This window comes from Zea mays, chromosome 1 (genome assembly GCF_902167145.1).
Source record: "Zea mays cultivar B73 chromosome 1, Zm-B73-REFERENCE-NAM-5.0, whole genome shotgun sequence".
Classification (NCBI taxonomy): Eukaryota; Viridiplantae; Streptophyta; class Magnoliopsida; order Poales; family Poaceae; genus Zea; species Zea mays.
Window position 1 is genome coordinate 279,551,176 of NC_050096.1, and position 26,460 is coordinate 279,577,635.

The 26,460-nt window shown below is 44.6% G+C and overlaps 1 long non-coding RNA gene across 1 annotated transcript; it reads left to right on the top strand.

Moving 5' to 3' along the window:
• Positions 1-10,550: 10,550 nt before the first annotated feature.
• Positions 10,551-12,461, top strand: LOC103643965 (uncharacterized). Its single transcript, XR_561402.4, has 3 exons — positions 10,551-10,727; positions 11,194-11,245; positions 11,427-12,461. It is a non-coding gene; the product is annotated as an uncharacterized lncRNA (long non-coding RNA).
• Positions 12,462-26,460: the final 13,999 nt, after the last annotated feature.

Here is a 26,460-nt window from a genome sequence, read left to right on the forward strand (position 1 = left end):
GATCAATTTGCCAAGGAAGAAACGAAGTTACTAACCAGCGTTTGATGCCTTCAAGTCAGCTATCTGTTTCTGAAGCACCAATGGGTTCCATTGCATCAGAGATAGAGCCCCTTCTGGGATAGTGGCACCATGCGACCTCAACTGAGCAGACATTCCGTCAACCAAAGCCTGCGATCAAAGACAAATGAGTATAGGAAAGATAATTTACCAGGAGGAACGACAGAACACAAGAGCTGAGTTACCTGAAGATTGGAGAGGAATGATGGTAACCCCAAGTCAGGAGGAGCCGCGTGCCTGCGTCATAGCTCGACGAAGGAAGATCAACCGGAACAATTTGAAGAACGTTGTCGAGGGTTGGCTCAGCCCCGACAGCGGATGTCAGACTTCTTGCATCTGGCTCGCCGACCTCCAAGGCGACTTGTTCGCTCGAGTCCAAAGAAGCATGCATCACCATCACCCCATCAGATCGTGGTGGAGACGATCCAACATGGACATCCATGGAGGTGTAGGAAGGAGAGCTCACTTGAACACTCTCAGAAGCTGGGTTGCAGCTCGCGCCACCCACCAGAGCCGGATGACTACCGACAACACCCTCAGGGGCTGGGTTGCAGCTCGCGCTACCCACCAAAGCCGGATCACTACCGGTGACACCCTCGGGGGCTGGGTAAATGCCGGCACCACCCTCGAGGGCTGGGTTTTCTGCAACAGCCATCTCTAAGGCTGAAGGATCCTCAACACCTCCATGTGAGTCGGGCAATCTTGACCAACGTCTTGACATCGAAGACTACCTTCCAAAGTCGATGATGCACGAGACACTGCTCGGGATACCTCTAATCCCATGTCTGGAATTTCAGAACAAACAACCATCATGTCATCAGTAGTCGGCTCCGATAGCATATCCTCAGGGACGACATCATCAAGGGCCTGATCAAAGTCCGTTATGGATAGTTCTTGAAGGCTGACAAGAACAGACAGAGCTGGAGAAGGAATATCACTATCCCCCCAACTACCTCTGTAATGCCGGCTATTCTTACGAATCAGCGGGACTTCTTCTTCCTCTTCTTCGTCCTCATCAAAAATACGGACAACAGCCGGCGCACGGTCACACGCATCGGGATCAACTTCGGCATGGTCACACCCATTGGGATCAACTTCGGCATGGTTACAACCATTGGGATCAACTTCTGTACGGTCACACCCATTGGGGTCAGCTTCTGCACGGTCACACCCATTGGGGTCAGCTTCTACACGGTCACGCCCATTGGGATCAGCTTCAACACGGTTACACCCATTGGGATCAACTTCAACATGGACGCCACCATTGGGATTAACCTCAGAAAGGACCTCTGCTGGCACTACATCACAAACATGAGCAGAAGGACTGGCATCCTGGTCCAAGCATGACAGTCGCCGAAGCCGCCTCTTCTTCTTCTTTTCCTCAACAGGCATAGTCGGACGACTAACTTGGCGAGTACGCTTTGGGCGGGTACCCTCAGGCTTTCGGGTCTCCACTGTTTTGTTAAGCTCTTGCCCAACCGTGATAGCCATCGGTTCAGCATGGGTCGAGTCAGAAGATTCTCCAGCCAACATACTGAGTACATCATCTATTTCTGCATCATCCGGACTTGCTGGCATCTCAAAGTGAACCTGTCTCTCATCATTGGGAAGATCACAAAGGGGAGCAACCAGAGCTTCAATGTCCTCGGGAGAGGGTCGCACTCTAAGACCCAGACCACCATCACTAGTAGGAGGGTTGGACACAAAATTGAAAAATGACCTATGAGGTGGTAGATTCCAAGCAGAATAGGCAACATGAGCACCAATATTTGATATCTTGCCCCTCAGGATCATGTCTAGTCGGCTCACTAGATCTTCAGTACAAATTTTCTTGTTGGTGACCCGGGTAGAGTCAGTAATACCACTGTACAAGTAAGCTGGATGCGCCTTGTCTTTCAAAGGCTAAATATTCTTGAAAACAAAGTCAGCAACCACAACCTCGGCAGTCAGACCTCTCTCCTTCAGCAGACAGATCTCAGCAAGCAAAACTCTGGCCTCTGTTACCTCCAAGGAAGTTGGAGACTCAGCCCAGCTTGGAGTGCGTACATCTGGCTGTCTCCCCGACGAGGGGGAGGGACTTGCAGTGGTTTTCCACAATAAACCACTCAAGGCGCCACCCTTTAATGCTATCCTTGAGAGGAATGTCGAGGTATTCTATCTTCCTCCTGCGGCGCATCTCCAAACTTGCACCACCAACGAGCTGGTGCTGCGCCCCAGCCATCCTAGGCCGACAGTGATACAAATACTTCCATAGTCCAAAATGAGGAAGAATTCTGAGACAGGCCTCACACAGATGCACAAAGATAGAAATTTGCAAGATGGAATTGGGATTCAAATAGGTCAGGTTTAGATTGTAAAAATCAAGGAGACCGCAGAAGAAGGGAGAAACGGGAAGAGAAAGGTCGCGGATGAGAAAAGGAACGTAGACGACGGACTCATGGGTATCTTCTGTCGGAACAGTGACCCCACGACAAATCCGCCAAGAGCAGAGCTGTTTTGGAGGAAGAACTCCAACATCAACAAGGTGGAGGAGATCTGACTCTGAGACAACAGACATGTGGTTACCTGCGAACAGTAACTGGCTGTTGGGATCGATGAAAGGAATGACTGCCGCAACAGAACTCTGATTCTTCCGCTTGGGCGCCATCGCAATCTCGCCTGCGGATCGAACAAAGGCGAAATCTTAGGGAAACAGAGGAGTGGTTCAAGGCGGAAATGTGAAGTTAGGGCTCAGAACTCAAAAGCGCACGTCGACATGAGTATAAATGGGGTTTTCCCGGGTTGGGCACCATTTCTAAAAAGTGCCAAGTCATCACTCGGGAAAACGAGACTCCCAACACAACTCAGCTGTTACCTCTAAAACGCCGGCAACATCAAGCACCATTCGGCCGTTACCTCTAAAACACCGACAGTGTCAGCCATAACTCGGCTGTTATCTCTAAAACGCCGACGGGGTCAAGCATAACTCGGGTGTTACCTCTAAAACGCCGGCAACATCAAGCACCATTCGACCGTTACCTCTAAAACGCCGACAGTGTCAGCCATAACTCGGCTGTTATCTCTAAAACGCCGATGGGGTCAAGCATAACTCGGCAGTTACCTCTAAAACGCCAACAACATCAAGCACACCGACAGTGTCTGTCATAACTCGACCGTTATCTCTAAAACGTCGGCGGAACCAAACACGACTCAGCAGTTACCATTTATTACTTGGTAATTATTTCTAATAACGTCAGCAGCGTCAGGCGCGAAGACAAACTATCAATCGACTATAAAGAAAGAACGGCGGGAAAGCGAGAGGTTGCCCGGAATAAGCTGAAGTTTTCTTTGATACGTAGAGGAGGGAAGTTTTTCACAAACCTAAAGACCAACTCATTATGAGTCAGCCTTTCTCCCGTTTTCACTACATTACATTACTACATTACTCACACTACACTATACTACTAACTACTACTACATTATTCTGCTACTACTACTACTAATTATCCATACTAATATTTAAACCAGTGGCGCTTTGCCACTGGTCTTGCTGCTGCCGCCGCTGTCCTTGCCGTTGTCGTCGCCCTTGTCGCTGCTACCTCCGTCGCCCTTGCCGTCGTCGTCGCCGTCATCGCCGCTGTCGCCGCAGTCGCCCTCGTCATCGCTGTCACCGCCGCTCTCCTCCTCGGATGAGTCGGAGGAGTTCTCCTCGTCCGAGGAGACCTCCGACTCATCCGAGCCCTCGAGCCCGGAGCGCTCGACGGCCCGGATGTACGTCCACACCTCGGCGGCGATCCCCCGGGAATCGTCCGAGTCATCGGACGACACCGAGGAAGAGGTGTAGACTGACGCCCCCTCGGACTCAAAGGAAAACTACTCCTCCGAGTACTCGGAGTCACCAAAGTCCTCCGAGGGGGGACTTGGCTCGCGCTTCTACTTATCGTCGGAGTGCTGCGACGAACCTCCACCCATCTTGTTCTTGCCCATGGTCGGTTGGAAGAGAAGAGAAAAGTGGGAAAATAAGCAACAGACGATCAGAAGATGTGTGAAGACACCAGTGAGGCAGATAGTCTATTTATAGAGGCCGGAAGCAACCGCTCATCTCCTACCACGGTCACCGAACAGTCGCAAGTATTCAATAAGCAATTCAAATCGTCTGGAAGCAAGTCAGGCATCAGACGCCGTTTCACGTAACATGACACCATTTGGACTAAGGTCAACTGCTTGGACGATATGATTACACCCCGCGGTCATGTCAAGTTACTACTCAAGGACAGTTTGCTAAATGCTCAGCGTACCAAGCCGTCCCTCGGTCACACCCATTGGGGGGGACGTCCAGGAATTTTCAATAGATTTTCCCAAGCAGTCACATCCATACAATATACGCAATGAATGTATCAAGACAGAAGAAAGATATCGATGGAAATCAGATGAAAGCCAAATATAGCTGCTGAAGTACAAGTCTAATCAACAGAAGCATTGAAGCACAAAGCGAAATGAAGACCAGCCAAGAGCCATCTACCAGACGTCCAATCTGTCGCCGATCAAATAAATTTCAAACCTAACAGGACATGGGCAGATCACGCTCCTGGTTTCTAAAGCATGAAATGAAGACAACATGCTGATCTCTAAAGCATAAGCTGATGATATAATGTTGAGTTCTAAGGCATGAGATGAAGATAAAATGATGACTTCTAAAAGCATGAGATGAAGACCTTTGAGTGGATTATTTTTAGTAATCCACTCAAAGTTCGGGGGCTACACCCATTGGGTGCACCTTCATCGTTAATCCCAAAAGACAGAATGTTGATCTCTAAAGCATGAACCGACGATAAAATGTTGATTTCTAAAGCATGAACCGATGATAAAATGCTGGTTTCTAAGGCATGAGATGAAGATAAAACAATGATCTCTAAAAAGCATGAGATGAAGACCTTTGAGTGGATTATTTTCAGTAATCCACTCAAAGCTCGAGGGCTACACCCATTGGGTGCACCTCCGGTGCACCCAATTAATCTTCAACCCCAAAGGACAGAATGCTGATCTCCAAAGCATAAGCCAGTAACAGAGCACCGATTTCTGAAGTATAAGGCGAAGACCGTTGAATGTGCCAAAGGAGGATAACAGAAGATTGTTTTTACTGAATTGTTAAGAGTTCAGAAGCAACGATTCGACAGGTGTATTCTTCAAAGCATCCATTACCGAAATCACAAAACCGCAAGCTGGACCTAGAATCTTTGGGCCGATTATTTCAAAATCAATCCAAAGATTGGGGGCTTGTGGGGGACAGATATCCTTCGGGTCCATAGAAGGCTAGAAGGCCTCGCGAAAGTCTTTGAGCCCATTATTTCGCAAGGTCATCCCTTCGTGGGCCAGGGGAGGAACTGCTGATGGAATGGATCGACGCAAGATCGGATAGACTCGGGCCTAGACGGCTCATTGGATTTAAGCATTATCCGTAGCATTGACCCAATTCTCCCGCGCAACGCCCTCAGACGTCGGAACTAAATGAGGATAAGTCGGCAGGATTATAGGAAGATAAGTTCAGTCGGTTCACTATTACTTAGGTGTACGTTGTTATCATACCCGCATGTAACGCCCCACGGTCGAGTATATAAGGCCTAGGGGGCACCCCTTCAAAAGACAGGTCATTCATCAGCCATCTACTCCATTTTCTAGCATCCTCTATACTAGAGAATCCCCTGTAACCCACCACATAAAGATGCACACCAGGAAGTAGGGTGTTACGCCTCTCTAAACGGCCCGAACCTGTAGAAAACTGTCTATCGTCTCTCGTGCGCTTAGCACGAACCATCGAGCTACAGTCGGCAACACCGTCCTACCCAAAAGCACCTCGAGGGGTAACCCCGGGTGCGCGGTCGGGTCCCAAACACCGACAGATCCCTTAAAGCGACAGATTGTTTCTGGGGAGACTAAAAACCACTCATTTAGAGCAACTCCAAAATGATGTTAAAAATTTTAATCAAAAAACTGATTATTAAGAGTAGGCTAAAAAGTTTTAAGAGTGAATCATGATGGGTACTCCAACAGTTCCTCTAAATGTGACATGTGGCGCAATCTATACAGTCATCGGAAGGCTGTGGATGATCCGATACGTTGAGGAATGAATTGAGGAGGGATGGAACACACCAAAATATGAGGGAGATAAGGCTGTGGATGCGGGACGTGAATTTTTTGGGAACAATGAGAGAGCTGTTGGAGTAAGAAAAACCACTATTCTTGACTAATATCTGTTTTTGAGTTAGTTTACATATTTTTTGGAGTTGCTCTTATTACAACAAATGAGAGAGTTTTAAGATCTATGAAAAAGTTGGACGTTTTAGGGAAACTGGTGGAAACATGTTTTTATGTTTTCAAAAAAAACTGGATTTATGAGAGACTTCAGGAAAGCTGACGGAGATGCTCTAACAGATTTTGAGTTGCATGCCCTTAGGGGGGAAAACACTAGAGTGCTGTAGGTCTAAGGTCTTGGTTGTCTTTGGCGTATATTTTGGTGCACTGTTTACAACAATCACGAGTACAGATTTTGAGGTGCATGCCCTTAGAGAGAGGGGGGATAGTGTATGTAGTGTTCAGTAGAATATGGCTGAGTGCAAACACCCCTACAAAATTAAAGCAGAATGTATACATGTTTTTCTTTTTATGAAGGGAAATTTGGATCCATACCATTAAAAGATCACCACTTTGGATCCATACCATTACTATCTCACTTACATGTGGGTCCACATGAGTCAATGACATGTGGGGTTCATGGTATATATCTAAAGTTTGGATCTTTTAATGGTATAGATCCAATTGTTCCTTTTATGAAACAGAGTAAATACGCAAGTGCATTCATCCGAATGTGATACACAAGAATAATTCGGGTGTCAGCGACTCAGCGTTACGTTGAGCCGACAGACCGTATAGTTACAAACGTAACTTTTGAATTTTTGTTGGCACATCATCTATCGTCCAAGAAATAACAACGCTTCTTCTCAACAATAAATTTAATGGTCGTTTGGATCTATTCATTTTTTAAAAATTGAAATTTACTTAATATCGGTACCCAAAATCAGGGTACCCTCTCCTACAACATGAAGACTCCGCACCAATGTGACGTCCCTTAGCCACACGGAGGACCGCGCCTGACCCCACCGGATGGACAGGCCAAAGGGCGCCACGTGGCAGGGAAAGACACCACACCCCAGTGAGGCCGGACCCCCGCGGAAGGATACCGGACCCCTATGTACGTACAAGTCCGGAACCCCCGGATGAGTCCGAACTCCAGCAGGGTCCCGGAACGAGAAGTACCCTAGTGTGAGCAGGAGTCCAGCGCTGACACGTGTGCGGGCCTTGCCCTCCGCTTCCCGCTTAGGCGGAAACCCGCTGCTTGTGGCCCATGACATAAGCTATCGGGCCGAGCCTGACGAGAAGTCGTGCAGACCCTGCATTTATTGAGGAAAAGACGCACCACCTGCCACTGCGCTGACGGGCGACGTGCCCTCTCAGCATTAAATGTGTCCCGCCCCATCCGCTGGCAGGCGGCGTCATGGTCATCCAGCAGGCGGCACGCCTGCTGGGTCTGCTGGCAAACAGTGCGCCCGTGCTAGGCGACACCCTATACTCGTCTTCTCTTCCGCAGGAAGCTTCCCCTGCACGCCAAGGATACGCAGACCTCGAGCGACAGGGCACAAGAAGATTGTCTCGGCAACAGACATTAGAGGATCCAAGCACTATATTCTTTGTCCCTGGGCCCGCATGTCGGGGCCCAGTCCCTTTGTGCATGCCCCCCTTCAGCTATAAAAGGAGAGGCATGCGACGTTACACACACGCAATCTTAGACTCGCTAAGCTCATACAAGGTCTTGAGCAATACAACTCACAGTGGAGTAGGGTATTACGCTCCGGCGGCCCGAACCACTCTAAACCCTCGTGTGCTCCCGTGTGTTGATCCACCAGTCTCGTAGCAAGCAAAACGCTTAAGCACCTCCTCTCTTCAGGATTTAGGGCGGGTGCAATCTGCCACCCGGCCGAGAAGATTTCCTCTCCGACACTTAATATAATAGTTTATTTAGGGGTGTTTGGGATGACTTCAGGTTCCAAATCTAGTGTTGAGTTATAGTTTATTTAAGTTTTAAAAATATTTTTAATCCAAATAATAAATATAATGGTTTATCTAAATGTATTTTAAAAGAATACAACTCCAGCTTAATGACCTGCTTCACCAACTGCACCAATTTTCCAAGAGCTGAAGCTATCCCAAACAGAGCCTTACCTTGGAATTTGGTATTTTCACCACTTTCCAAATTTTAAGGACAAAAAATAATTTTTATGTATCAGTAGAATATATTTCTACTTTGCAACTTATAAGATATTCTTTGGCTCACTACTCTATAGTAAAAATGTAGCACATGAATATCTCTCGCATATTGCTAATAATAATATACAAATACATTTTACATAAAATCATATTAGCTTTATTGATATTTGCCTGAATTATTATCATTAAATCGGAATTCAATTCAAAGGATCTGAACGGCGAAAACTTGAATATCCATATTAAGAGTGTAGAGGATAAACAAACAAGGCCTAAGACAACTCTAAACGAAGCTCTAAATTAACCCTCAAATTAATATTAGAGAAGTAATCATTTTTTTCGCTCCAACAGGTTTCTCTTTCTTTCCTAAAAGCTTCGCATCCCTCATCTCGTATGTGGCCTCCATTTCCTCATATTTGTGCGTGACAATTCCTTCCCCAATATTTGGACGCCATCACACAATCTGGCGGGATTCTCGCGCTCTCGGCGCTTCCCACGCTCCGTATCGCCGTGTATACTGAATAGGCATCGGCGGCAAAGCCTGCAGGGTGCCTGCCTGTGTTGTTTGTGGCCGAGGGTGGCTGCTGCCTGCAGGCACGCAATTCCTTGCTTTGTTGTTTGTGGTTGCTACTCTGAACATTGTTCAATCCGTTAGACTGAAAACAGAGCAACCTTTTCAATTTGGTCCAGTTTGCAGGTTTTTAGCCTTTGTCTTTGTTTGAAGAAACTGTTGGAGTATATACCATATTTTACCTCTAAATTTTTTTAACCTACCCCAATAACCATTTTTAGAGGATTTTTTTAGCATCCTTTTAGAGTTGCACTAAGTCTACACAAATGGACATGTTCCAATAAAAAACATAGCTAACCAATTGCATGCATGTTATGTATGTCCCGACAGAAATGCGATTCCAGGTATGGTTTAAATCAATTGTCGTAAAGCAGACTAGATTGATAGAAAATATTGTCAATATTCATGACTTCAATTAAACGAATTATAAACATATGTTTTATGACGAATTTTATTATACATATTTAGCATGATAATGTTTTGTACTTTATCCGTGCTAGAGGTAAGTCAGATATTATACTTAGATCATGTGATAAATCTCTAGAATAAATTGTTAGCCAGTTAATAAGTTGTTAGCTGAATTAGATGACTAACTATTAGTTGGTAGTATTTTAGACCTGAAGTTAATATATTGTTCTGATAAGCTAAATATCTTTGTTGTCTATGTCTCTTTTTTTGATAAGCTAATAAGTAGAAACAGACAGGGCAGTTTAGTTATCAACCAACCACAAGGTGGTTTTAGCTGGTTGAGACAGCTACAACTACAACTACAACTAATGGCTTTTAGAGTATAGCTAACAATCAGCCCGCCGATGGGCAAGTGTGAGTGGTGCTTGTGCACAGGGTCTCCAAAATCAATGGGATCACATTTTTTGCTTTGGCCCATTAACAAATACTAAGTAGACGTCAAGACCACCACTGTTTTTGCCTGTTCATCCGTCTCACGTCGCGCTGATTAGATTAGAACACAATTACACTGAACCATCGTTGTTTGGGGTTGACGTTTTTCTCTAGAACATGAAGTCAACAATGCGTTTACTCTTTTAACATTAGTATTTGATATAAAACAATACATATTTAAGTTATTTAATGAGTGAAAACACATCTTAGTTATATTATACATATAAATTTTCATATATCTTTAGGTCCTGTCATATAGTTTGCTCCGAAGCACCATATTCCTAGAGACGACCCTGCTAACAATTAGTTGGTTCAATAGATGACCTGCTCTAAAACTCCCAACTGATTTTAGCTATTAATTATTAGTTTTAGAGATTTGGAACTTTGCCTTATTTAACATATCGATCAGCACCTGCTTCTCAGTTTCTTCCGGGAAAAAAATTACCTATTAAAGTACCCAAAATGAAAGTAGCACACAACGCCTATAGCATGACTAATTACGAACAGAACCTAGACGGCGATGTCTGTGGTCAGTCAAACTATGCGTCTTCCAAGCACATGTTTGGCACGGTGAACAATACTCGTCGCTCGCGAAGAGACGGTCGATCTACGGACATGTTTGGTTCTATGCCTAGGACACCACAGCCTAACATTAGGTATGCCACACAGACTTGTAGATGTTTGGTTTATTCCTAATGTTAGGCTGCCACACTTTATTTGGCGCACTTCTATTCTTGCCACATAACTTTTCGCAGCACTTGTGGTTGCCGATTCGGCCGCCACAAACTTGAGACCCGCCACACTTCTCTAGGGCGCCAGCGCCGGCCCTAGCACCTCCACTGCAACTCCCTTGATACTTGGACCACCGGATCTGATGCTGGCTGTCGACTGCCATTAGAAGGTGAGCTCGTTCCCAATCTGCATGATGCGCCTCCTCGCCTGTGTTTCGTCCTTCAGTTCACCTATTGCGGGCTCGCCTGGTCGGTGGTTGCCGGCGCTAGCATCAGACTGCGTGCCGAATCAGCTCAGCAGAGGGATCGAGCGTCGTAGTGCCTTCTTGTCGTAGTTGTCTTCTGACGCCTTGTCCTAGATCTGGCCGGTTGCCATGGACGTGTTTGTAGAATGCTGGAATAGGGACAGAGAGCAGTTGCAGCTTGTCCCCAGTCTTTCTCAGATCAGGGGCTTAGGTAGTCCGGCCACATATCAGTATTTGGCATTTGATAAATCGAGTACTATTTCATATTTGCTTTTATTTCAATTGCTGCAGCTAGACAACATGATTTTTACCTTGCTGCAATAGATTTCTAGTTAGAGTATAGCATATTCAGTAGGAGACCATCATTAATATTTTCTTCATCTTTTTCAAGGACTTGTTGCAAGCTGAGGGCACCAGGAGACCCTTGTTTGCTACTGCTCAAGGTACGTGAGCACAAACAGTTAGATTGCATTTTTCTAGATTGGTTCAAACAATTCCTAAATCCATTAATCTGTCGAGTGTGTAAAGAAAATGGAGCCCGAACCATTTGGCTAATTGAGTTTTCGTGTTTGATGAACAACACAATCCGTGAACTAATAAGTTATCTAGTGTTTATGTTTGTAGTTCACAGGATGCGTTGAGGATTGGACCAAGGAAATGAGGATGCAACACCTCAAAAGAAGTCATAAAAAGATGCATAGAAGTCCAAGACTCAAGAACAAAAGAAGCCCAAAGAAATCAGCGAAGAAACCTGAGAAGAGGGCTGTCAGCCAGCGACTGGTGACGCACCGGACAGTGCATAGTACCTGTCCGGTGTGCACCGGACTGTCCGGTGGGACAACCGGACAGTCTGCGCAGAGAGGCCGAAGTCAGGCGCTCTCGGGCTGTAGCACCGGACTGTCCGGTGTGCGGCAACGGTCAGATCCAACGGTGGACTGCTACAGCTGCCAACGGTCGGCTGACGTGGCGTGCACCGGACACTCCACAGTAGCTGTCCGGTGGTGCACCGGACTGTCCGGTGCACCCGACGACAGAAAGTTGCTGCTTTCTGTCCAACGGCTAGTTTGGGGTGTGGAGGCTAATACCACCCCAACCGGCCATTCTCTAGTGTGGGAGCCCAAGCAACATACCAAGACACATAGTGCATATTTCCAAGAGTTCAAACACCCAAGTGCTTAATAGAATCACTCGGTGATTAGTGTAGGTGCTTTTGCGAAGTGCTTAGGCTAGTTAGACCGCTCTAGCGCTTGCTATAGGTGAACCCTAGATTGTTGAGTGAGTTTAGACAAACCTCACAACCCCTCGGCTCTTGCGTGAGCCGTAGTAATTGTACCGAGTGGGGCGAGAGTCTTGCGAGACCGTGACAACCGCGTTTGTGTCACGGCCGCCACCGTGTACCGGAGGGAACGAGGCCCGCGGCGTTTCGGCCGGAAGCTCGTTAGTGGAGACGGCGGGGAGCGTCCGAGAGGAGCCGAAAGCGGAGCACCACTTGCGCGTGGAGAAGGCCCGTGTCTCTCTACGGAGTTACTCGACCGAGGTGCTTGGCCCTCGCGTGGGCTTCCCTTTGCGTAGGGGCACCAACGAGGATTAGTCAGGACCTTGCGCAGTTCCGGATACCTCGGTAAAAATACAGGTGTCATCCACGAGAGTTTGCTTCTCTACTTTGCTCTTTAAGTTTTCGCATTTATATTAAGCATTTAAGTTTCAATCTTGTATACATACTTATTTAGTGTAGATTGAAACTTAGCCATTGCGGTAGAGATAGCAACACTTAGACAAAACCTAGTTTGCACATTCTATTTTGATTATTTGCATAGGTTTTGCTCTAGGGATTTAATTGTGGCCTAGTTTAGTAAAAGTTTTAGAAGTCCTAATTCACCCCCCTCTTAGGCGTCACCCGTTTCCTACAAGTGGTATCAGAGCCTGGTTTGGCTCATTTGAAACGCTTTAGCTTCACCGCTAAAAGAGCCGACGCTTTTTAGAGGAAGGGATGCATACCCATAGGCCACCACACTTCGACGACACTAACTTCCCATATTATAGTGCTAGAATGGCTTGTTACTAGAGGTCGTTGATCTAGGTGTTTGGAGAGTCACTCGTGACGGGATGAAACCCTCCAAGAATCCCGAGAAACCCACCACGAGTGAGGAAAAAGAAATTCATTTAAATGCTAGAGCCAAAAATTGCTTGTATGAATCTCTTAGCATGGACATTTTTAATCAAGTATTTACTTTGAAAACTGCTAATGAGATTTGGCTAAAATTGCATGAGCTCCTTGACGGCACATCCAATGTCCGTGAGCAAAAACATTGCCTAGTCTTAAATGAATATAATACTTTTGCTATGAGAGATGATGAGCTTGTTAGAGACATGTATTCTCGTTTAAATCTAATTATCAATGAGCTCAACTCTATTGGCATTAATAAGCTAGGTGATGCGAACATTGTGAGGAAGATTATCTCCCTGCTACCACAATGAAGATATGGGAGCATCATCACCATCCTTCACAACATGGAGGACTTGAGCAACATGACCCCGACCATTGTGATTGGGAAAATCGCGGCTTTTGAGATGTCGCGAAAAATGTGTCGGGGAGAGGAGCCAACTTCCTCAAGGCCATTTGCTTTTGCATGTGATGAAAGGAAGGGCAAAAAGAAGGCTCCCACTCCAAGTTCCTCAAGTGAAGAAGAGGAAAAAGAAGAAAGTGATGATGATGAAGATAATCAACCATGCACATCATCCTCCAAGGACGAAGAAACAATCTGACGCGTCGGAAAGGTAATGGGGATGATCCGCAAGATTAATCTAATGGGTGTGCCCCTGCAGGTCGAAGATCTTCTCTTTAATATTGACAGGAAAAAGCAAAGGAAGAGAGGATGCTTCGCATGTGGGGAGAAGGGCCACTTCAGGGACAACTGTCCAAATATGGCCGAACCCAAGAAGGGGAGGAGCAAAGGCAAGGCGCTAACAAGTGTTAGAACTTGGGATGACTCTTCAAGTGAAGATGAACCTCCAAGGACGCGCAGTCACCGGTCCTCATCACGCTCATCACGGTCATCACACAAATGCCTTATGGCAAAAGGTAACAAAAGCATTCCATCCTCTAGTGATGAAAGTAGTAGTGATGATGAAGGTGAGGGAAAGCCTTCCGTAGATGAGCTTGCGGAAGCCATAGAATTTTTCCAGGATGTTTGCACTAAGCAAAAAGCTCAACTTAAAACTTTGAAAATAAGTTGACTAGCTCCCAAAATGATTACAAAGGTTTGCTAGAAAAATTTGAAACTTTTGCAAACTTAAATGGTGAACTGTCAACTAAAATTGAGCTATTAGAGTCTAGTGCTCCATCCATTGCTACCGATGATGGCCTTATTAAAAAGAATGAAAAACTTAAGGCTAAGTTAGCTAGCTCTCAAGAAGCTATTGAAAACTTGCTAGAGAAAATGGAAATTCTTAGCATACACAATGATGAGCTAACTACTAAGCTAGAAAACATTGGTAGCACCCTAGGAGCATCTTTAGTTGAAATTCCTGAAATTATTAAGAAAGATGCTTCTACTTCTTGCTTTGATTTAATTGATGACTCTAACCCCTGCAACCAAGTTCTTGTTGAGAATATTGTTGTAGAAACATGTTCGGACGAGGTTGCAAAGGAAAATGAACAATTAAGGCAAGAAGCGGCTCGCCTTGGTAAGGCTTTGTATGACAAGAAAGGCAAAGCCAAACAAATCCGACCTCCAAAGGATAACACCACTACGGGAGTGAACAAGCCTATGGAGGTAGAAACCGTGATTTGTAGGCTATGCCACAAGGAAGGCCACAAATCTTTCCAATGCAAGGCGATGACCGGGGATAGGCAAAAGCAAAAGCTCAAGCAAAAGCCAACAAGCAAAATCTCCAACACCTACATAAAAAAGGTGGACAAAAAGACTGCTACACCATATTTGATCAAGAAGAAAAAGAATGGAAAGGTGATAGCAATCAAGGCCAACAAGCAAGCCAACAAAGAAAAGGGGGGCAAACGCATCTGGGTGCCAAAGGAAATAATTTCAACCATGAAAAGCACCAAGAAGGTTTGGATCCCGAAAGGGAAGTGAGTGGACCAAAGGTCATCGGGAAATTTGGAGACTTGGCTAAGCTGGGATGTATATCATGGGATACATCATATTGGATCAAGTTTTATTGCCAAGTGGGTTAGTGAAAATTTTGGACCCAAATTTCCCACCCATGACTAAGGTAACTAGATTTATTGTATTTCTTGTTTTAAGATATGCGTATCTATTTACTTTGTATCTAGTTTACTTTTCATGCCTAGTATTACATTTTGGTATTTACTTTTGTTTAAATGCATGCATACTAGGTAAATCATATGGTAGGATTGCTTGCTTTCAATTCATACTCTTAAGCAAACCTACATGTCTTAAAATGTTTATTTAAGCATGGCACATAGCTTCAATTTCACTCCATAGTAAATGATGCACCAATTAATAACTCTCATTTCTACAAGTTGTATCATTTGACTTATATGTGCCAAAGTTTGGATTATGGATAATTTGCCCCTCTTGATGTCAAATCAAAAGTGCATGTCTCCTTCAAGTATTCAGAAACTTGTATGTACACCTTTAGGGGGAGGTTACTCTATAATCTGACACTTTGAGACTAACACCTTTTCAAGTCTATTTCATGTGATAGTCTCATTGTAAGGAAAATAAGGTCCCCAGAGAAAGACAACAATCTTCCACTGCAAAATCTCCAAGAACTCTCATGTCTCTCAAGCTCACCGTTGAATCTCAATCGGTATCTTTTGAGACTACATCTAGTATCAGTTACATGTCTTCTCCAATATTTGTCTAGACTGTATTTCATATCATATACTTCCATGTTGCTAAAAATGCATAAGCAGTTATCTCATACTCTGTTACCTATGCATAGAGGAAGTTAGTCTATTCAAATCATGTTTTGCACCTTAAATTTTTTTCACATGCTTTTTTCCTAAGTAGAAGATCTCTGTCAGGGGGAGTATTTCTTTGTCTCTAAAAAGGGAGAAACGCTCTTTCCAAAAGAGAACACTCATTTAGGGGGAGTAATCTTTTGAGGGCAAGCCTTTTATTTACTTCCTACATGCTTTCAATGTCTTCCTTTTCGGTGGTTGATGCCAAAGGGGGAGAAGTGTAGGGACCAAAGCAACGAAAACTAGATCAAACACCAAACACCACCAATTTAAAATTTTAATCCCCAAATGGTTTTTCAAGTGGTTTTGGTTATTTGGTCCAAAATAGGAAGTAAGTGAATTATGGAGTTAGGGGGAGGCTTAAGTCCATAATATCACTTTGAGGGGACAATTATGCATCCTAGCAAGTAGATTGCATATTTACATTCAAATATTTGTATTATTTGCTTGCTTTGGTTGTGTTGTTATCAATCACCAAAAAGGGGGAGATTGTAAGGAAAATGGACCCCGGGCCATTTGGCTAATTGAGTTTTGGTGTTTGATGAACAACACAATTCGTGAACTAATAAGTTCTCTAGTGTTTATGTTTGTAGTTCACAGGATGCGTTGAGGATTGGACCAAGGAAATGAGGATGCAACACCTCAAAAGAAGTCATAAAAAGATGCATAGAATTCCAAGACTCAAGAACAAAAGAAGCCCAAAGAAATCAGCGAAGAAACCTGAGAAGAGGGCTGTCAGCCAGCGCCTGGTGACGCACCGGACAGTGCACAGTACCTGTGTGGTGTGCACCGGACAGACGGCAACGGTCGGATCCAACGGTCGACTGCTACAGCTGCCAACGATCGGCTGACGTGGCGTGCACCGGACACTCCACAGTAGTTGTCGGGTGGTGCACCGGACTGTCCGGTGCACCCGACGACAGAAAGTTGCTGCTTTCTGTCCAACGGCTAGTTTGGGGTGTGGAGGCTATAAATACCACCCCAACCGACCATTCTCTAGTGTGGGAGCCCAAGCAACATACCAAGACACATAGTGCATATTTCCAAGAGCTCAAACACCCAAGTGCTTAATAGAATCACTCGGTGATTAGTGTAGGTGCTTTGCGAAGTGCTTAGGCTAGTTAGACCGCTCTAGCGCTTGCTCTAGGTGAACCCTAGATTGTTGAGTGAGTTTAGACAAACCTCACAACCCCTCGGCTCTTGCGTGAGCCGTAGTAATTGTACCGAGTGGGGCGAGAGTCTTGCGAGACCGTGACAACCGCGTTTGTGTCACAGCCGCCACCGTGTATCGGAGGGAACGAGGCCCGCGGCGTTTCGGCCGGAAGCTCGATAGTGGAGACGGCGGGGAGCGTCCGAGAGGAGCCGGAAGCGGAGCACCACTTGCGCGTGGAGAAGGCCCGTGGCTCTCTACGGAGTTACTCGACCGAGGTGCTTGGCCCTCGCGTGGGCTTCCCTTTGCGTAGGGGCACCAACGAGGATTAGTTGGGACCTTGCGCGGTTCCGGATACCTCGGTAAAAATACCGGCGTCATCCACGAGAGTTTGCTTCTCTACTTTGCTCTTTAAGTTTCCGCATTTATATTAAGCATTTAAGTTTCAATCTTGTATACATACTTATTTAGTGTAGATTGAAACTTAGCCATTGCGGTAGAGATAGCAACACTTAGACAAAACCTAGTTTGCACATTCTAGTTTGATTATTTGCATAGGTTTTGCTCTAGGGATTTAATTGTGGCCTAGTTTAGTAAAAGTTTTAGAAGTCCTAATTCACCCCCCTCTTAGGCGTCACCCGTTTCCTACAGAGTGTACATTTTAATTACCTTGCATTTTTTAGATGGGTTCAAAGAAGATGTATCTTGAGTATTGCAATAACTATAATCAATACCTACGAAGGAGAAGGGTGCTTGTTTTCATTACCATCCGCATTGTTTCATTGTGGTATAAGTTGCAGCTGAATAGATTGAATAAGAAGCACACCAAATACGGTTCTTTGTTACAAAGAGATTTGGAAAGGGAAAGGCGGCTGGACCGTTTGTACCATGGGACCGAAGCCAACTGCATTAGTGAGTTGCGTATGCGCAAATTTGTTTTTAACAGGCTATGTGTGAAAGGGAAATAGGGTTAACCTTTTCCTACAATTAATTTTGGTCGTTGAATGTCCACACAAATATATGGATTAACTAGTTTGCTCTAGAACTCATGTATTACAGGTGCATAAGGTTCAACACAAACCAATAAAAGATTCAAGTTAGGGACCAAATTGAACTGGAGCAAAGACTTGAGTGTGCTGTGGACTGGCGCACCGGACTGTCTGGTGTGCCGCCGGACAGTGTCTGGTGCACCATGCCCGTACAACTCTGAAGCAGCCACTCTCGGGTAAACGCAGGCGCGCTCCGCTATAATTCACCTGACTGTCCGGTGTGCCATCGGACTGTCCGGTGAGCCATCGGACTGTCCGGTGAGCTAGCGGGCAACAGCTATCCAGCGCGCAACGGTCGACTCTGACAGCAGGAACAGTGCAGCACAGTGCACGACAGAAGTCAGAGCAGCAAGTCAGAGGGGCACCGGACTGTCCGGTGCACCACCAGACTGTCCGGCGCCACAAGAAGACAAAGGCGCCAACGGTCAACTGCTCTAGAATCCTAACGATTGGGTGACGTGGCGGCGCACCGGACACTGAACAGTGAGTGTCCGCTGGCGCACCGGACTGTCCGGTGCGCCCATCGCCAGCAGCCTCCCCAACAACTACTTTGGTGGTCGAGGGCTATAAATACCCCCCAACCACCACAACTCCAAGCATCCAAGTTTTCTGAAGATAACATTCAATACAAGAGCTCTAGCATTCACTCCAAGACACAATACAAAAGATCAAATCCTCTCCGAGTCCCAAATTCACTACAAACACTTAGTGGCTTGTGAGAAAGAGATTTTTGTGTTCATTTGAGTTCTTGTCGCTTGGATTGCCTTTCTTCTTTTCTCATTCTTATTCTCAAGTGCTTTGTAAGCGAGGCAAGAGACACCAAGTGTGTGGTGGTCCTTGTGGTGTCTTAGTGACCCGTGAGATTAAGGAAGAATGCTCAATCAGTCTAAGTGACCGTTTGAGAGAGTGAAAGGGTTGAAATAGACCCGGTCTTTGTGACCTCCTCAACGGGGACTAGGTTCTTTGGAACCGAACCTCGGTAAAACAAATCACCGTGTTCATTCGCTTGATTCTCATTTGATTTGTTTTTCCCTCCTCTCTCCCGGACTTGATTTTAGTTCTAACGCTAACCCCGGCTTGTAGTGTGTGTTTAAAGTTGTAAATTTCAGATTACGCATATTCACCCCCTCTCTAGGCGACTTTCGATGTGGTCATTTAAGGACCCATGGGCTTTTAATGGACTCTATCAATGTCTCAATTGAAGAACAGGTAGCCATGTTTATGAAATTTGTTGGCCATAGATGGACAAATAGATCTGTTGGTTTTGAATTCTTGCGGTCTGGAGAGACAGTTAGTAGGTACTTTAACGTTGTTTTAGATGCTTTATGTGTCCTATCACGTGACCTCATTACCATGAGAACCACAGAGACACATCCAAAGATATCTAATAGCTCGAGAAGGTTTCATCCATACTTTGAGGTAACATATATATAACTGGAGTCCATCCTTATATCAACCTTTAACATGTACTAATAAAATTATGTTTTTCATTGTTGTTAGAAATGTATTGGAGCACTAGATGGCACACATATACCGGCATGGGTTCCTATTTATATGCAAGATAGGTTCAGGGGTAGAAAACACTACCTAACACACAATGTATTAGCTGCGGTGGACTTTGATCTTAGGTTTACGTATGTGTTGGCTGGATGGGAAGGGTCAGCTCATGATTCCTTTGTGCTCCAAGACGCATTATCACGCCCTTCGGGCTTAAAAATTCTTGAAGGTATTAGTAAAGTCATAAATATATACCATATTTTCTCTTTTAAATGCATAGCTAATTATAGTAAAAATCCAATTGTAGGTCATTACTTTCTAGATGATGCTGGTTTTGCAGCAAGACTTGGCATACTACCCCCGTATCGTGGTGTTCGGTACCATCTTAAGGAGTTTCAGGGTACTAGACGACCAAAAAATCCAAAGGAATTGTTCAACCTCCGTCACTCGTCTCTTAGAACAACAATTGAATGAGCATTTGGCACACTTAAAAATAGATTTAAGATACTAACAAGTCAACCATTCTTCCCTTTGAAAACTCAAGTGAAGATAGTTTTGGCTTGTTATGCATTACATAACTTCATAATAGATGATGGTCCTGATATTTATGTATACGATGATGAGACTTGGTTTCAAAGCCTTCCAAGAAGCAATCGTTTCCATGTTGACATGAATAGAGACAACCAACAATGGGCTAACATGCGTGGTCAGTTAGCTCAACAGATGTGGGACAATTTGGAGCACAATTGATGTATTTGTGTGGTTATTTTGTAGCGATGTATTTAAGACCTATTTTTTGTTTTGTGTCGTTGTTTGCATTGTTGTTTTGGACCTTAAGCAGTTGTTTTGTATTGATTATTAAGACCTAAAGTGCCTATTTTGTTATTGATATTTCCGATCTTAAGTGGTTAGTTTATACTGCTACTATATTGTTGATGCCCACAGATGGGCAAAGGGAAGGATAAGGTTGACGGTGACAACTGTACTCGTGAGAGGACCATTCTATGGGATGAGATCAAACAAAGTTCATGGTTGGTTGGTACATGGACTTCATAAAGGATCAACATGTTGGCTACATGGTCTTTTCCTTACCACGACATCGACTCGGTATGCTTCTACAACTTCTATGTACCTGTCACCCATCATTCTAACATTGCAAAAATATTGTGTTGTTCCTCTATTGTTTTGGGATTTAGTTTTTTGTTGTGCTAAGGACTTAACATAATTTGGGTGTGTTAATACTTTATTTATTGTCTGCACATGGTTTGTGTTCTTCTGATGATGGCTCATGGATCCTGCAAAATATGTGTTAGGATTTGGAGATCCATGCGGGCACTACCCCAGAGTGCTCGTCCCTTGTGTTCTTGGCTCTTGCAAGCATTAGGTCGTTTCTGAGACCACATTGGCGCAATGGACTCCATGGTGTTTGAGGTTGCTGAATTGGATGGAGCAACAATGATTTGTCACACTAACAATAAAAGGAAAGGTTATTTGTTGATTTTAAACGTTAGTAATTGCTACGAAGTACCATAATTTGTATGGAGCGCATCTAGTTTATATTGATGCCTGACTTTAGCAACCAATCTATATTTTGATCTATCTTTCTTATAAGTTTGAGTTCATGTGACTTATTTTAGAAACTTGTGCTCACAAACTCTCTTATTTGGTCTCTATATGGTGGAATTATGTCATTCTATAATCTCTGTTCGTTCAGTCAGTCGTTGTGAACTCTCTTCTAATCGCTCTCTTTTTTGGCCGTGTTGTACCAAGATATATTGGATGGAGTAAACAACAACATCAGTTAGTCAAATCAAAAATATTATGCGAAAAGCGGAGACAATCAATAAAAAATCTTGAAATTTTTTTGGTGAGTAGTTTACGTGGGTATTATTGTGAGCCGTCGCAATGCATGGGCAACCGACTAGTACATATGTAATACAAGTCGGTTACCCGTGCGTTGCGACGACTCACAAAAATACCCACGTAAATTATCCACCAAAAAGATTTCAAGATTTTTTATTGATTGTCTCTACTCTTCACATAATATTTTTTATGAATGCACGGGTACCATAGGCAGCAAATCAGAGACCCCATCCCTCACCTCCCCCACTTCCAAGGTTCCGTAGAGTTGAAAGGGAAGGGAAGAGGTGGACATACCTGTTCATTGCTGGAGAAGGACGCGACGAAGACCCGGGTATCTGGAGGCGACATAGGTAGTATACTGCTAGATATATAGGGAGATAGCACGCAAGCGGAGGAAGAAGCCCAGCGGGAGCAGCTCCAAACCGAGAGGCACTAGCACCAGGCATCAATCCGAGAAGGGCGAGAGAATGCGAGTGTCTTCCCAGTGAAAGGGAATTAGGGTTAACCATTTCCCACAATTAATTTTGGTGGTTGAATGCTCAATACAAACAAATAGACTAACTAGTTTGCTCTAGAATACATGTTTTACAGGTGCATAAAGGTTCAACACAAACAAATAAATATTCAAGTTAGGAATCAAATTCAAAGGAGCAAAAGAAACCAAGTATGCTCTGGTCTGGCGCACCGGACAGTGTCCGGTGCACCAGGCCCGTACAGGGTTGAACCAGCCACTCTCGGGTTTCAGCAGGCGCACTCCGCTATAATTCATCGGACTGTCCGATGTGCCAGCGGAGCAACGGCTAACTCGCGCAACGGTCGACTGCAAGAGACACTGACAAGTGAATAGTGAAGAACAGTGCGCGCAGAGTCAGAGCCGTAGAGTTAGAGGCGCACCAGACAGTGTCCGGTGTGGCACCGGACTGTCCGGTGCCACTAGAAGATAACGGCGCCAACGGTCGACTGCTCCCGAACTCTAACGGTTGGGTGACGTGGCGGCGCACCAGACAGTGAACAGGACCTGTCCGGTGGCGCACCGGACTGTCCGGTGTGCCCATCGCCAGCAGCCTTCCCCAACGGCCACTTGGTGGTTGAGGGCTATAAATACCCCCAACCACCACAACTCAAGGCATCCAAGTTTTCTGAAGTTTTCATTCAATACAAGAGCTAGTGCATTCAATCCTAGACACAATTCAAAAGATCAAAGCCTCTCCAAGTCCAAAATTCATTCCAACCACCTAGTGACTTGAGAGAGCGTGTGTTCGTGTTCATTTGAGCTCTTGTTGCTTGGATCGTTTTCTTCCTCATTCTTGTTTCAAAGTGACTTGTAATCAAAGCAAGAGACACCTAAGTGTGTGGTGGTCCTTGCGGGGTCTAAGTGACCCGTTTGATTAAGGAGAAAGCTCACTCGGTCTGAGTGACCATTTGAGAGAGGGAAAGGGTTGAAAGAGACCCGGTCTTTGTGACCACCTCAACGGGGACTAGGTTCTTTGGAACCGAACCTCGGTAAAACAAATCACCGTGTTCATTCGCTTGACTCTCATTTGATTTGTTTTCCCCTCTCTCCCGGACTTGTTATTTGTTCTAACGCTAACCCTCGGTTGTAGTGTGTGTTCAAAGTTGTAAATTTCAGATTACGCCTATTCACCCCCCTCTAGGCGACTTTCAATTGGTATCAGAGCCCGGTACTTCATTAGAGTCTAACAACTCGAAGTGATGTCGGGAGATCACGCCAAGAGGGAGATGGAAACCGGTGACAAGCCTGCAAGCCTTGGGAAGGCTCCATCAAGGGAGTCCGGCAACAAAGTCAAGGAGGGATCCCCCCTCTACCAAGTCGCATCGGAGTGGCGACAAGAAAAAGAAGATGAAGAAGGTGGTCTACTACGAGACCGACTCATCGTCGCCTTCCACATCAAGCTCCGAGGCGTCCGTCGCTTCTAAGCGCCATGAGCGCAAGAAGTATAGTAAGATGCCCCTTCGCTATCCCCACATTTCTAAGCGCGCTCCTCTACTTTTCGTTCCCTTAGGCAAACTACCATATTTTGATGGTGAAGATTATTGTATGTGGAGTGATAAAATGAGGCATCACCTAACTTCACTCCACGCAAGCATTTGAGATATTGTTGAGTTTGGAGCGCATGTACCTAAGGTGGGGGACGAAGGCTACGACTCGGACGAGGTCGCCCAAATTAGGCGCTTTAACTCCCAAGCCACAACTATACTCCTCGCCTCCTTGTGTCGAGAGGAGTATAATAAGGTGCAAGGGTTAAAGAGTGCCAAAGAAATTTGGGACGTCCTCTAGACGGCGCACGAAGGGGACGAGGTGACCAAAATCACCAAGCGTGAAACGATCGAGGGAGAATTCAGTCGATTCGTCCTCAACAAAGGAGAGGAGCCACAAGCAATGTACAACCAGCTCAAAACTTTGGTGAACCAAGTGCGCAACCTTGGGAGCACAAAATGGGATGACCATGAAATGGTCAAGGTTATTCAACGATCCCTTGTATTTCGTAATCCCACTCAAGTTCAATAATTACGTGGGGATACTAGATACAGGTTTATGTCTTCTGAGGAGATAATTGGCAAGTTTGTGAGCTTTGAACTCATGATCAAAGACTCCAAACATATTGTCAACTTGGAGCAAGGCGCCACCTCCACATCGGAGGTGCAACCCGTCGCATTCAAGGCGACGAAAGAAGAAAAGAGGGAGTCTACACCAAGTAGGCTTCCAATCGATGCCTCCAAGCTCGACAACGAGGAAATGACGCTCATCATCAAGAGCTTCCGCCAAATCCTCAAGCAAAGGAGGGGGAAGGACTATAAGCCTCGCTCCAAAAGGGTGTGCTACAAGTGTGGTAAGCCCAGTCATTTTATTGCTAAATGTCCAAATTCAAGTGATGGTGACAGGGGCGACGACAAGAAGGGGAAGAAGAAGGAGAAGAAGAGATATTACAAGAAGAAGGGCGGCGATGCCCACGTGTGTCGGGAATGGGACTCCGACGGGAGCTCTACCGACTCCTCCTCCGGCGAGGATGCCACCAACATCGCCGTCAACAAGGGACTCATCTTCTCCAACATCGGCCACAAATGTTTCATGGCCAAGGACGGCTTAAAGAAGAAGGTACAATCTAGAACCACCCCCAAGTATACTACATCTAGTGATGAGGGTAGTTCTAGTGAGAGTGAAGATGATTTAATGTCTCTTTTTTCCAACCTTAACATGGAACAAAAGAAAAAAATTAAATGAACTAATTGAGCCATTAATGAGAGGGATGATCTCTTGGAAAGCCAAGAGGACTTCCTTATTGAAGAAAACAAGAAACATGTTAAAGTAAAGAATGCTTATGCTCAGGAAGAAGAAAATGTGAAAAGTTGACAAAGGAGCTAAGGATTTGCCATGATTCAATTATCGGTCTTAGAAATGAAAATGCTAGTCTAAATGCTAAGATTGATGAATTGAATGATACAATTTCTAGCCTTAGAGATGAAAATGCTACCCTAGTTTCTAAGGTTAAAAATTTAAATGTTTGCAATGATTTTATTTCCTGTCTTAGAAATGAGAATTCCATATTACATGCTAAGATAGAAGAATTAAATGTTTGCAAATCCTCTACATCTACTGTTGATCATGTTTCTATTTGTACTAGATGTAGAGATGTTAATATAGAAGCTATGGATGATCACCTTGCCATGATTAAACAACAAGATGATCACATTGCAAAATTAACTACTAAAATTAATGAACATGAACTTGAAAATGAAAAGTTTAAATTTGCTAGAAGTATGCTCTATAATCGGAGACGCCCTGGTATTAAGGATGGTATTGGTTTCCAACAAGGAAGCAATGTCAAGCTTAATGCCCCTAAAAGATTGTCTAATTTTGTAAAGGGCAAGGCACCCATGGTTCAAGATAATAAGGGCTATATTTTATATCCTGCAAATTATCCTGAGCACAAAATTAGGAGAATTCATGCTAGGAAACCTCATAATATTTCTCACCATGCTTTTATGTATAAAAATGAGGCTTCTAGCTCTAGGCATTCTACCCATGTTAAAATGCCTAAAAAGAAAAATCCTGCTGCATCAAATGATCATAACATTTCATTCAAAACTCTTGATGCTTCTTATCTGCTTACTAACAAATCAGGCAAAGTAGTTGCCAAATATGTTGGGGGCAAACACAAGGGTTCAAAGACTTGTGTTTGGGTACCCAAGGTGCTTGTTTCTAATGTGAAAGGACCCAAGACCGTTTGGGTACCTAAGAACAAGGCCTAAATTTGTTTTGTAGGTTTATGCATTCGGTGGCTCAAGTTGGATAATCGATAGCGGGTGCACAAACCACATAACAGCGGAGAAAAGAATGTTCTCCTCCTATGAGAAAAACGAAGATCCCCAACGAGCTATCACATTCGGGGATGGAAATCAAGGTTTGGTCAAAGGACTTGGTAAAATTGCTATATCACCTGACCATTTTATTTCCAATGTTTTTCTGGTAGATTCTTTAGATTACAATTTGCTTTCCGTTTCTCAATTATGCAAAATGGGCTACAACTGTTTATTTACAGATATTGGTGTTACTGTCTTTAGAAGAAGTGATGATTCAATAGCATTTAAAGGAGTATTAGAGGGTTAGCTATATTTGGTTGATTTTAATGAGAACACAGCTGAACTCAACACTTGTTTAATTGCTAAGACTAATATGGGTTGGCTCTAGCATCGCCGACTAGCCCATGTTGGGATGAAGAATCTCCATAGACTTCTAAAGGGAGAGCACATTTTAGGACTAACCAATGTTCATTTTGAGAAAGACAGGGTTTGTAGCACATGTCAAGCAGGAAAGCAGGTTAGTGCTCATCATCCACCCAAGAACATCATGATGACTGACAGGCCGCTCGAGTTACTCCACATGGATCTATTCGGCCCAATTGCTTATATAAGCATCGACGGGAGTAAGTACTGTCTTGTTATTGTGGATGATTATTCTTGCTTCACTTGGGTGTTCTTTTTGCAGGAAAAATCACAGACCCAAGAGACCTTAAAAGGATTCTTGAGATGGGCTCAAAATGAGTTCGGATTAAGGATCAAAAAGATAAGAAGCGATAATGGTACAGAGTTCAAGAATTCTCAAATTGAAGGTTTTCTTGAGGATGAGGG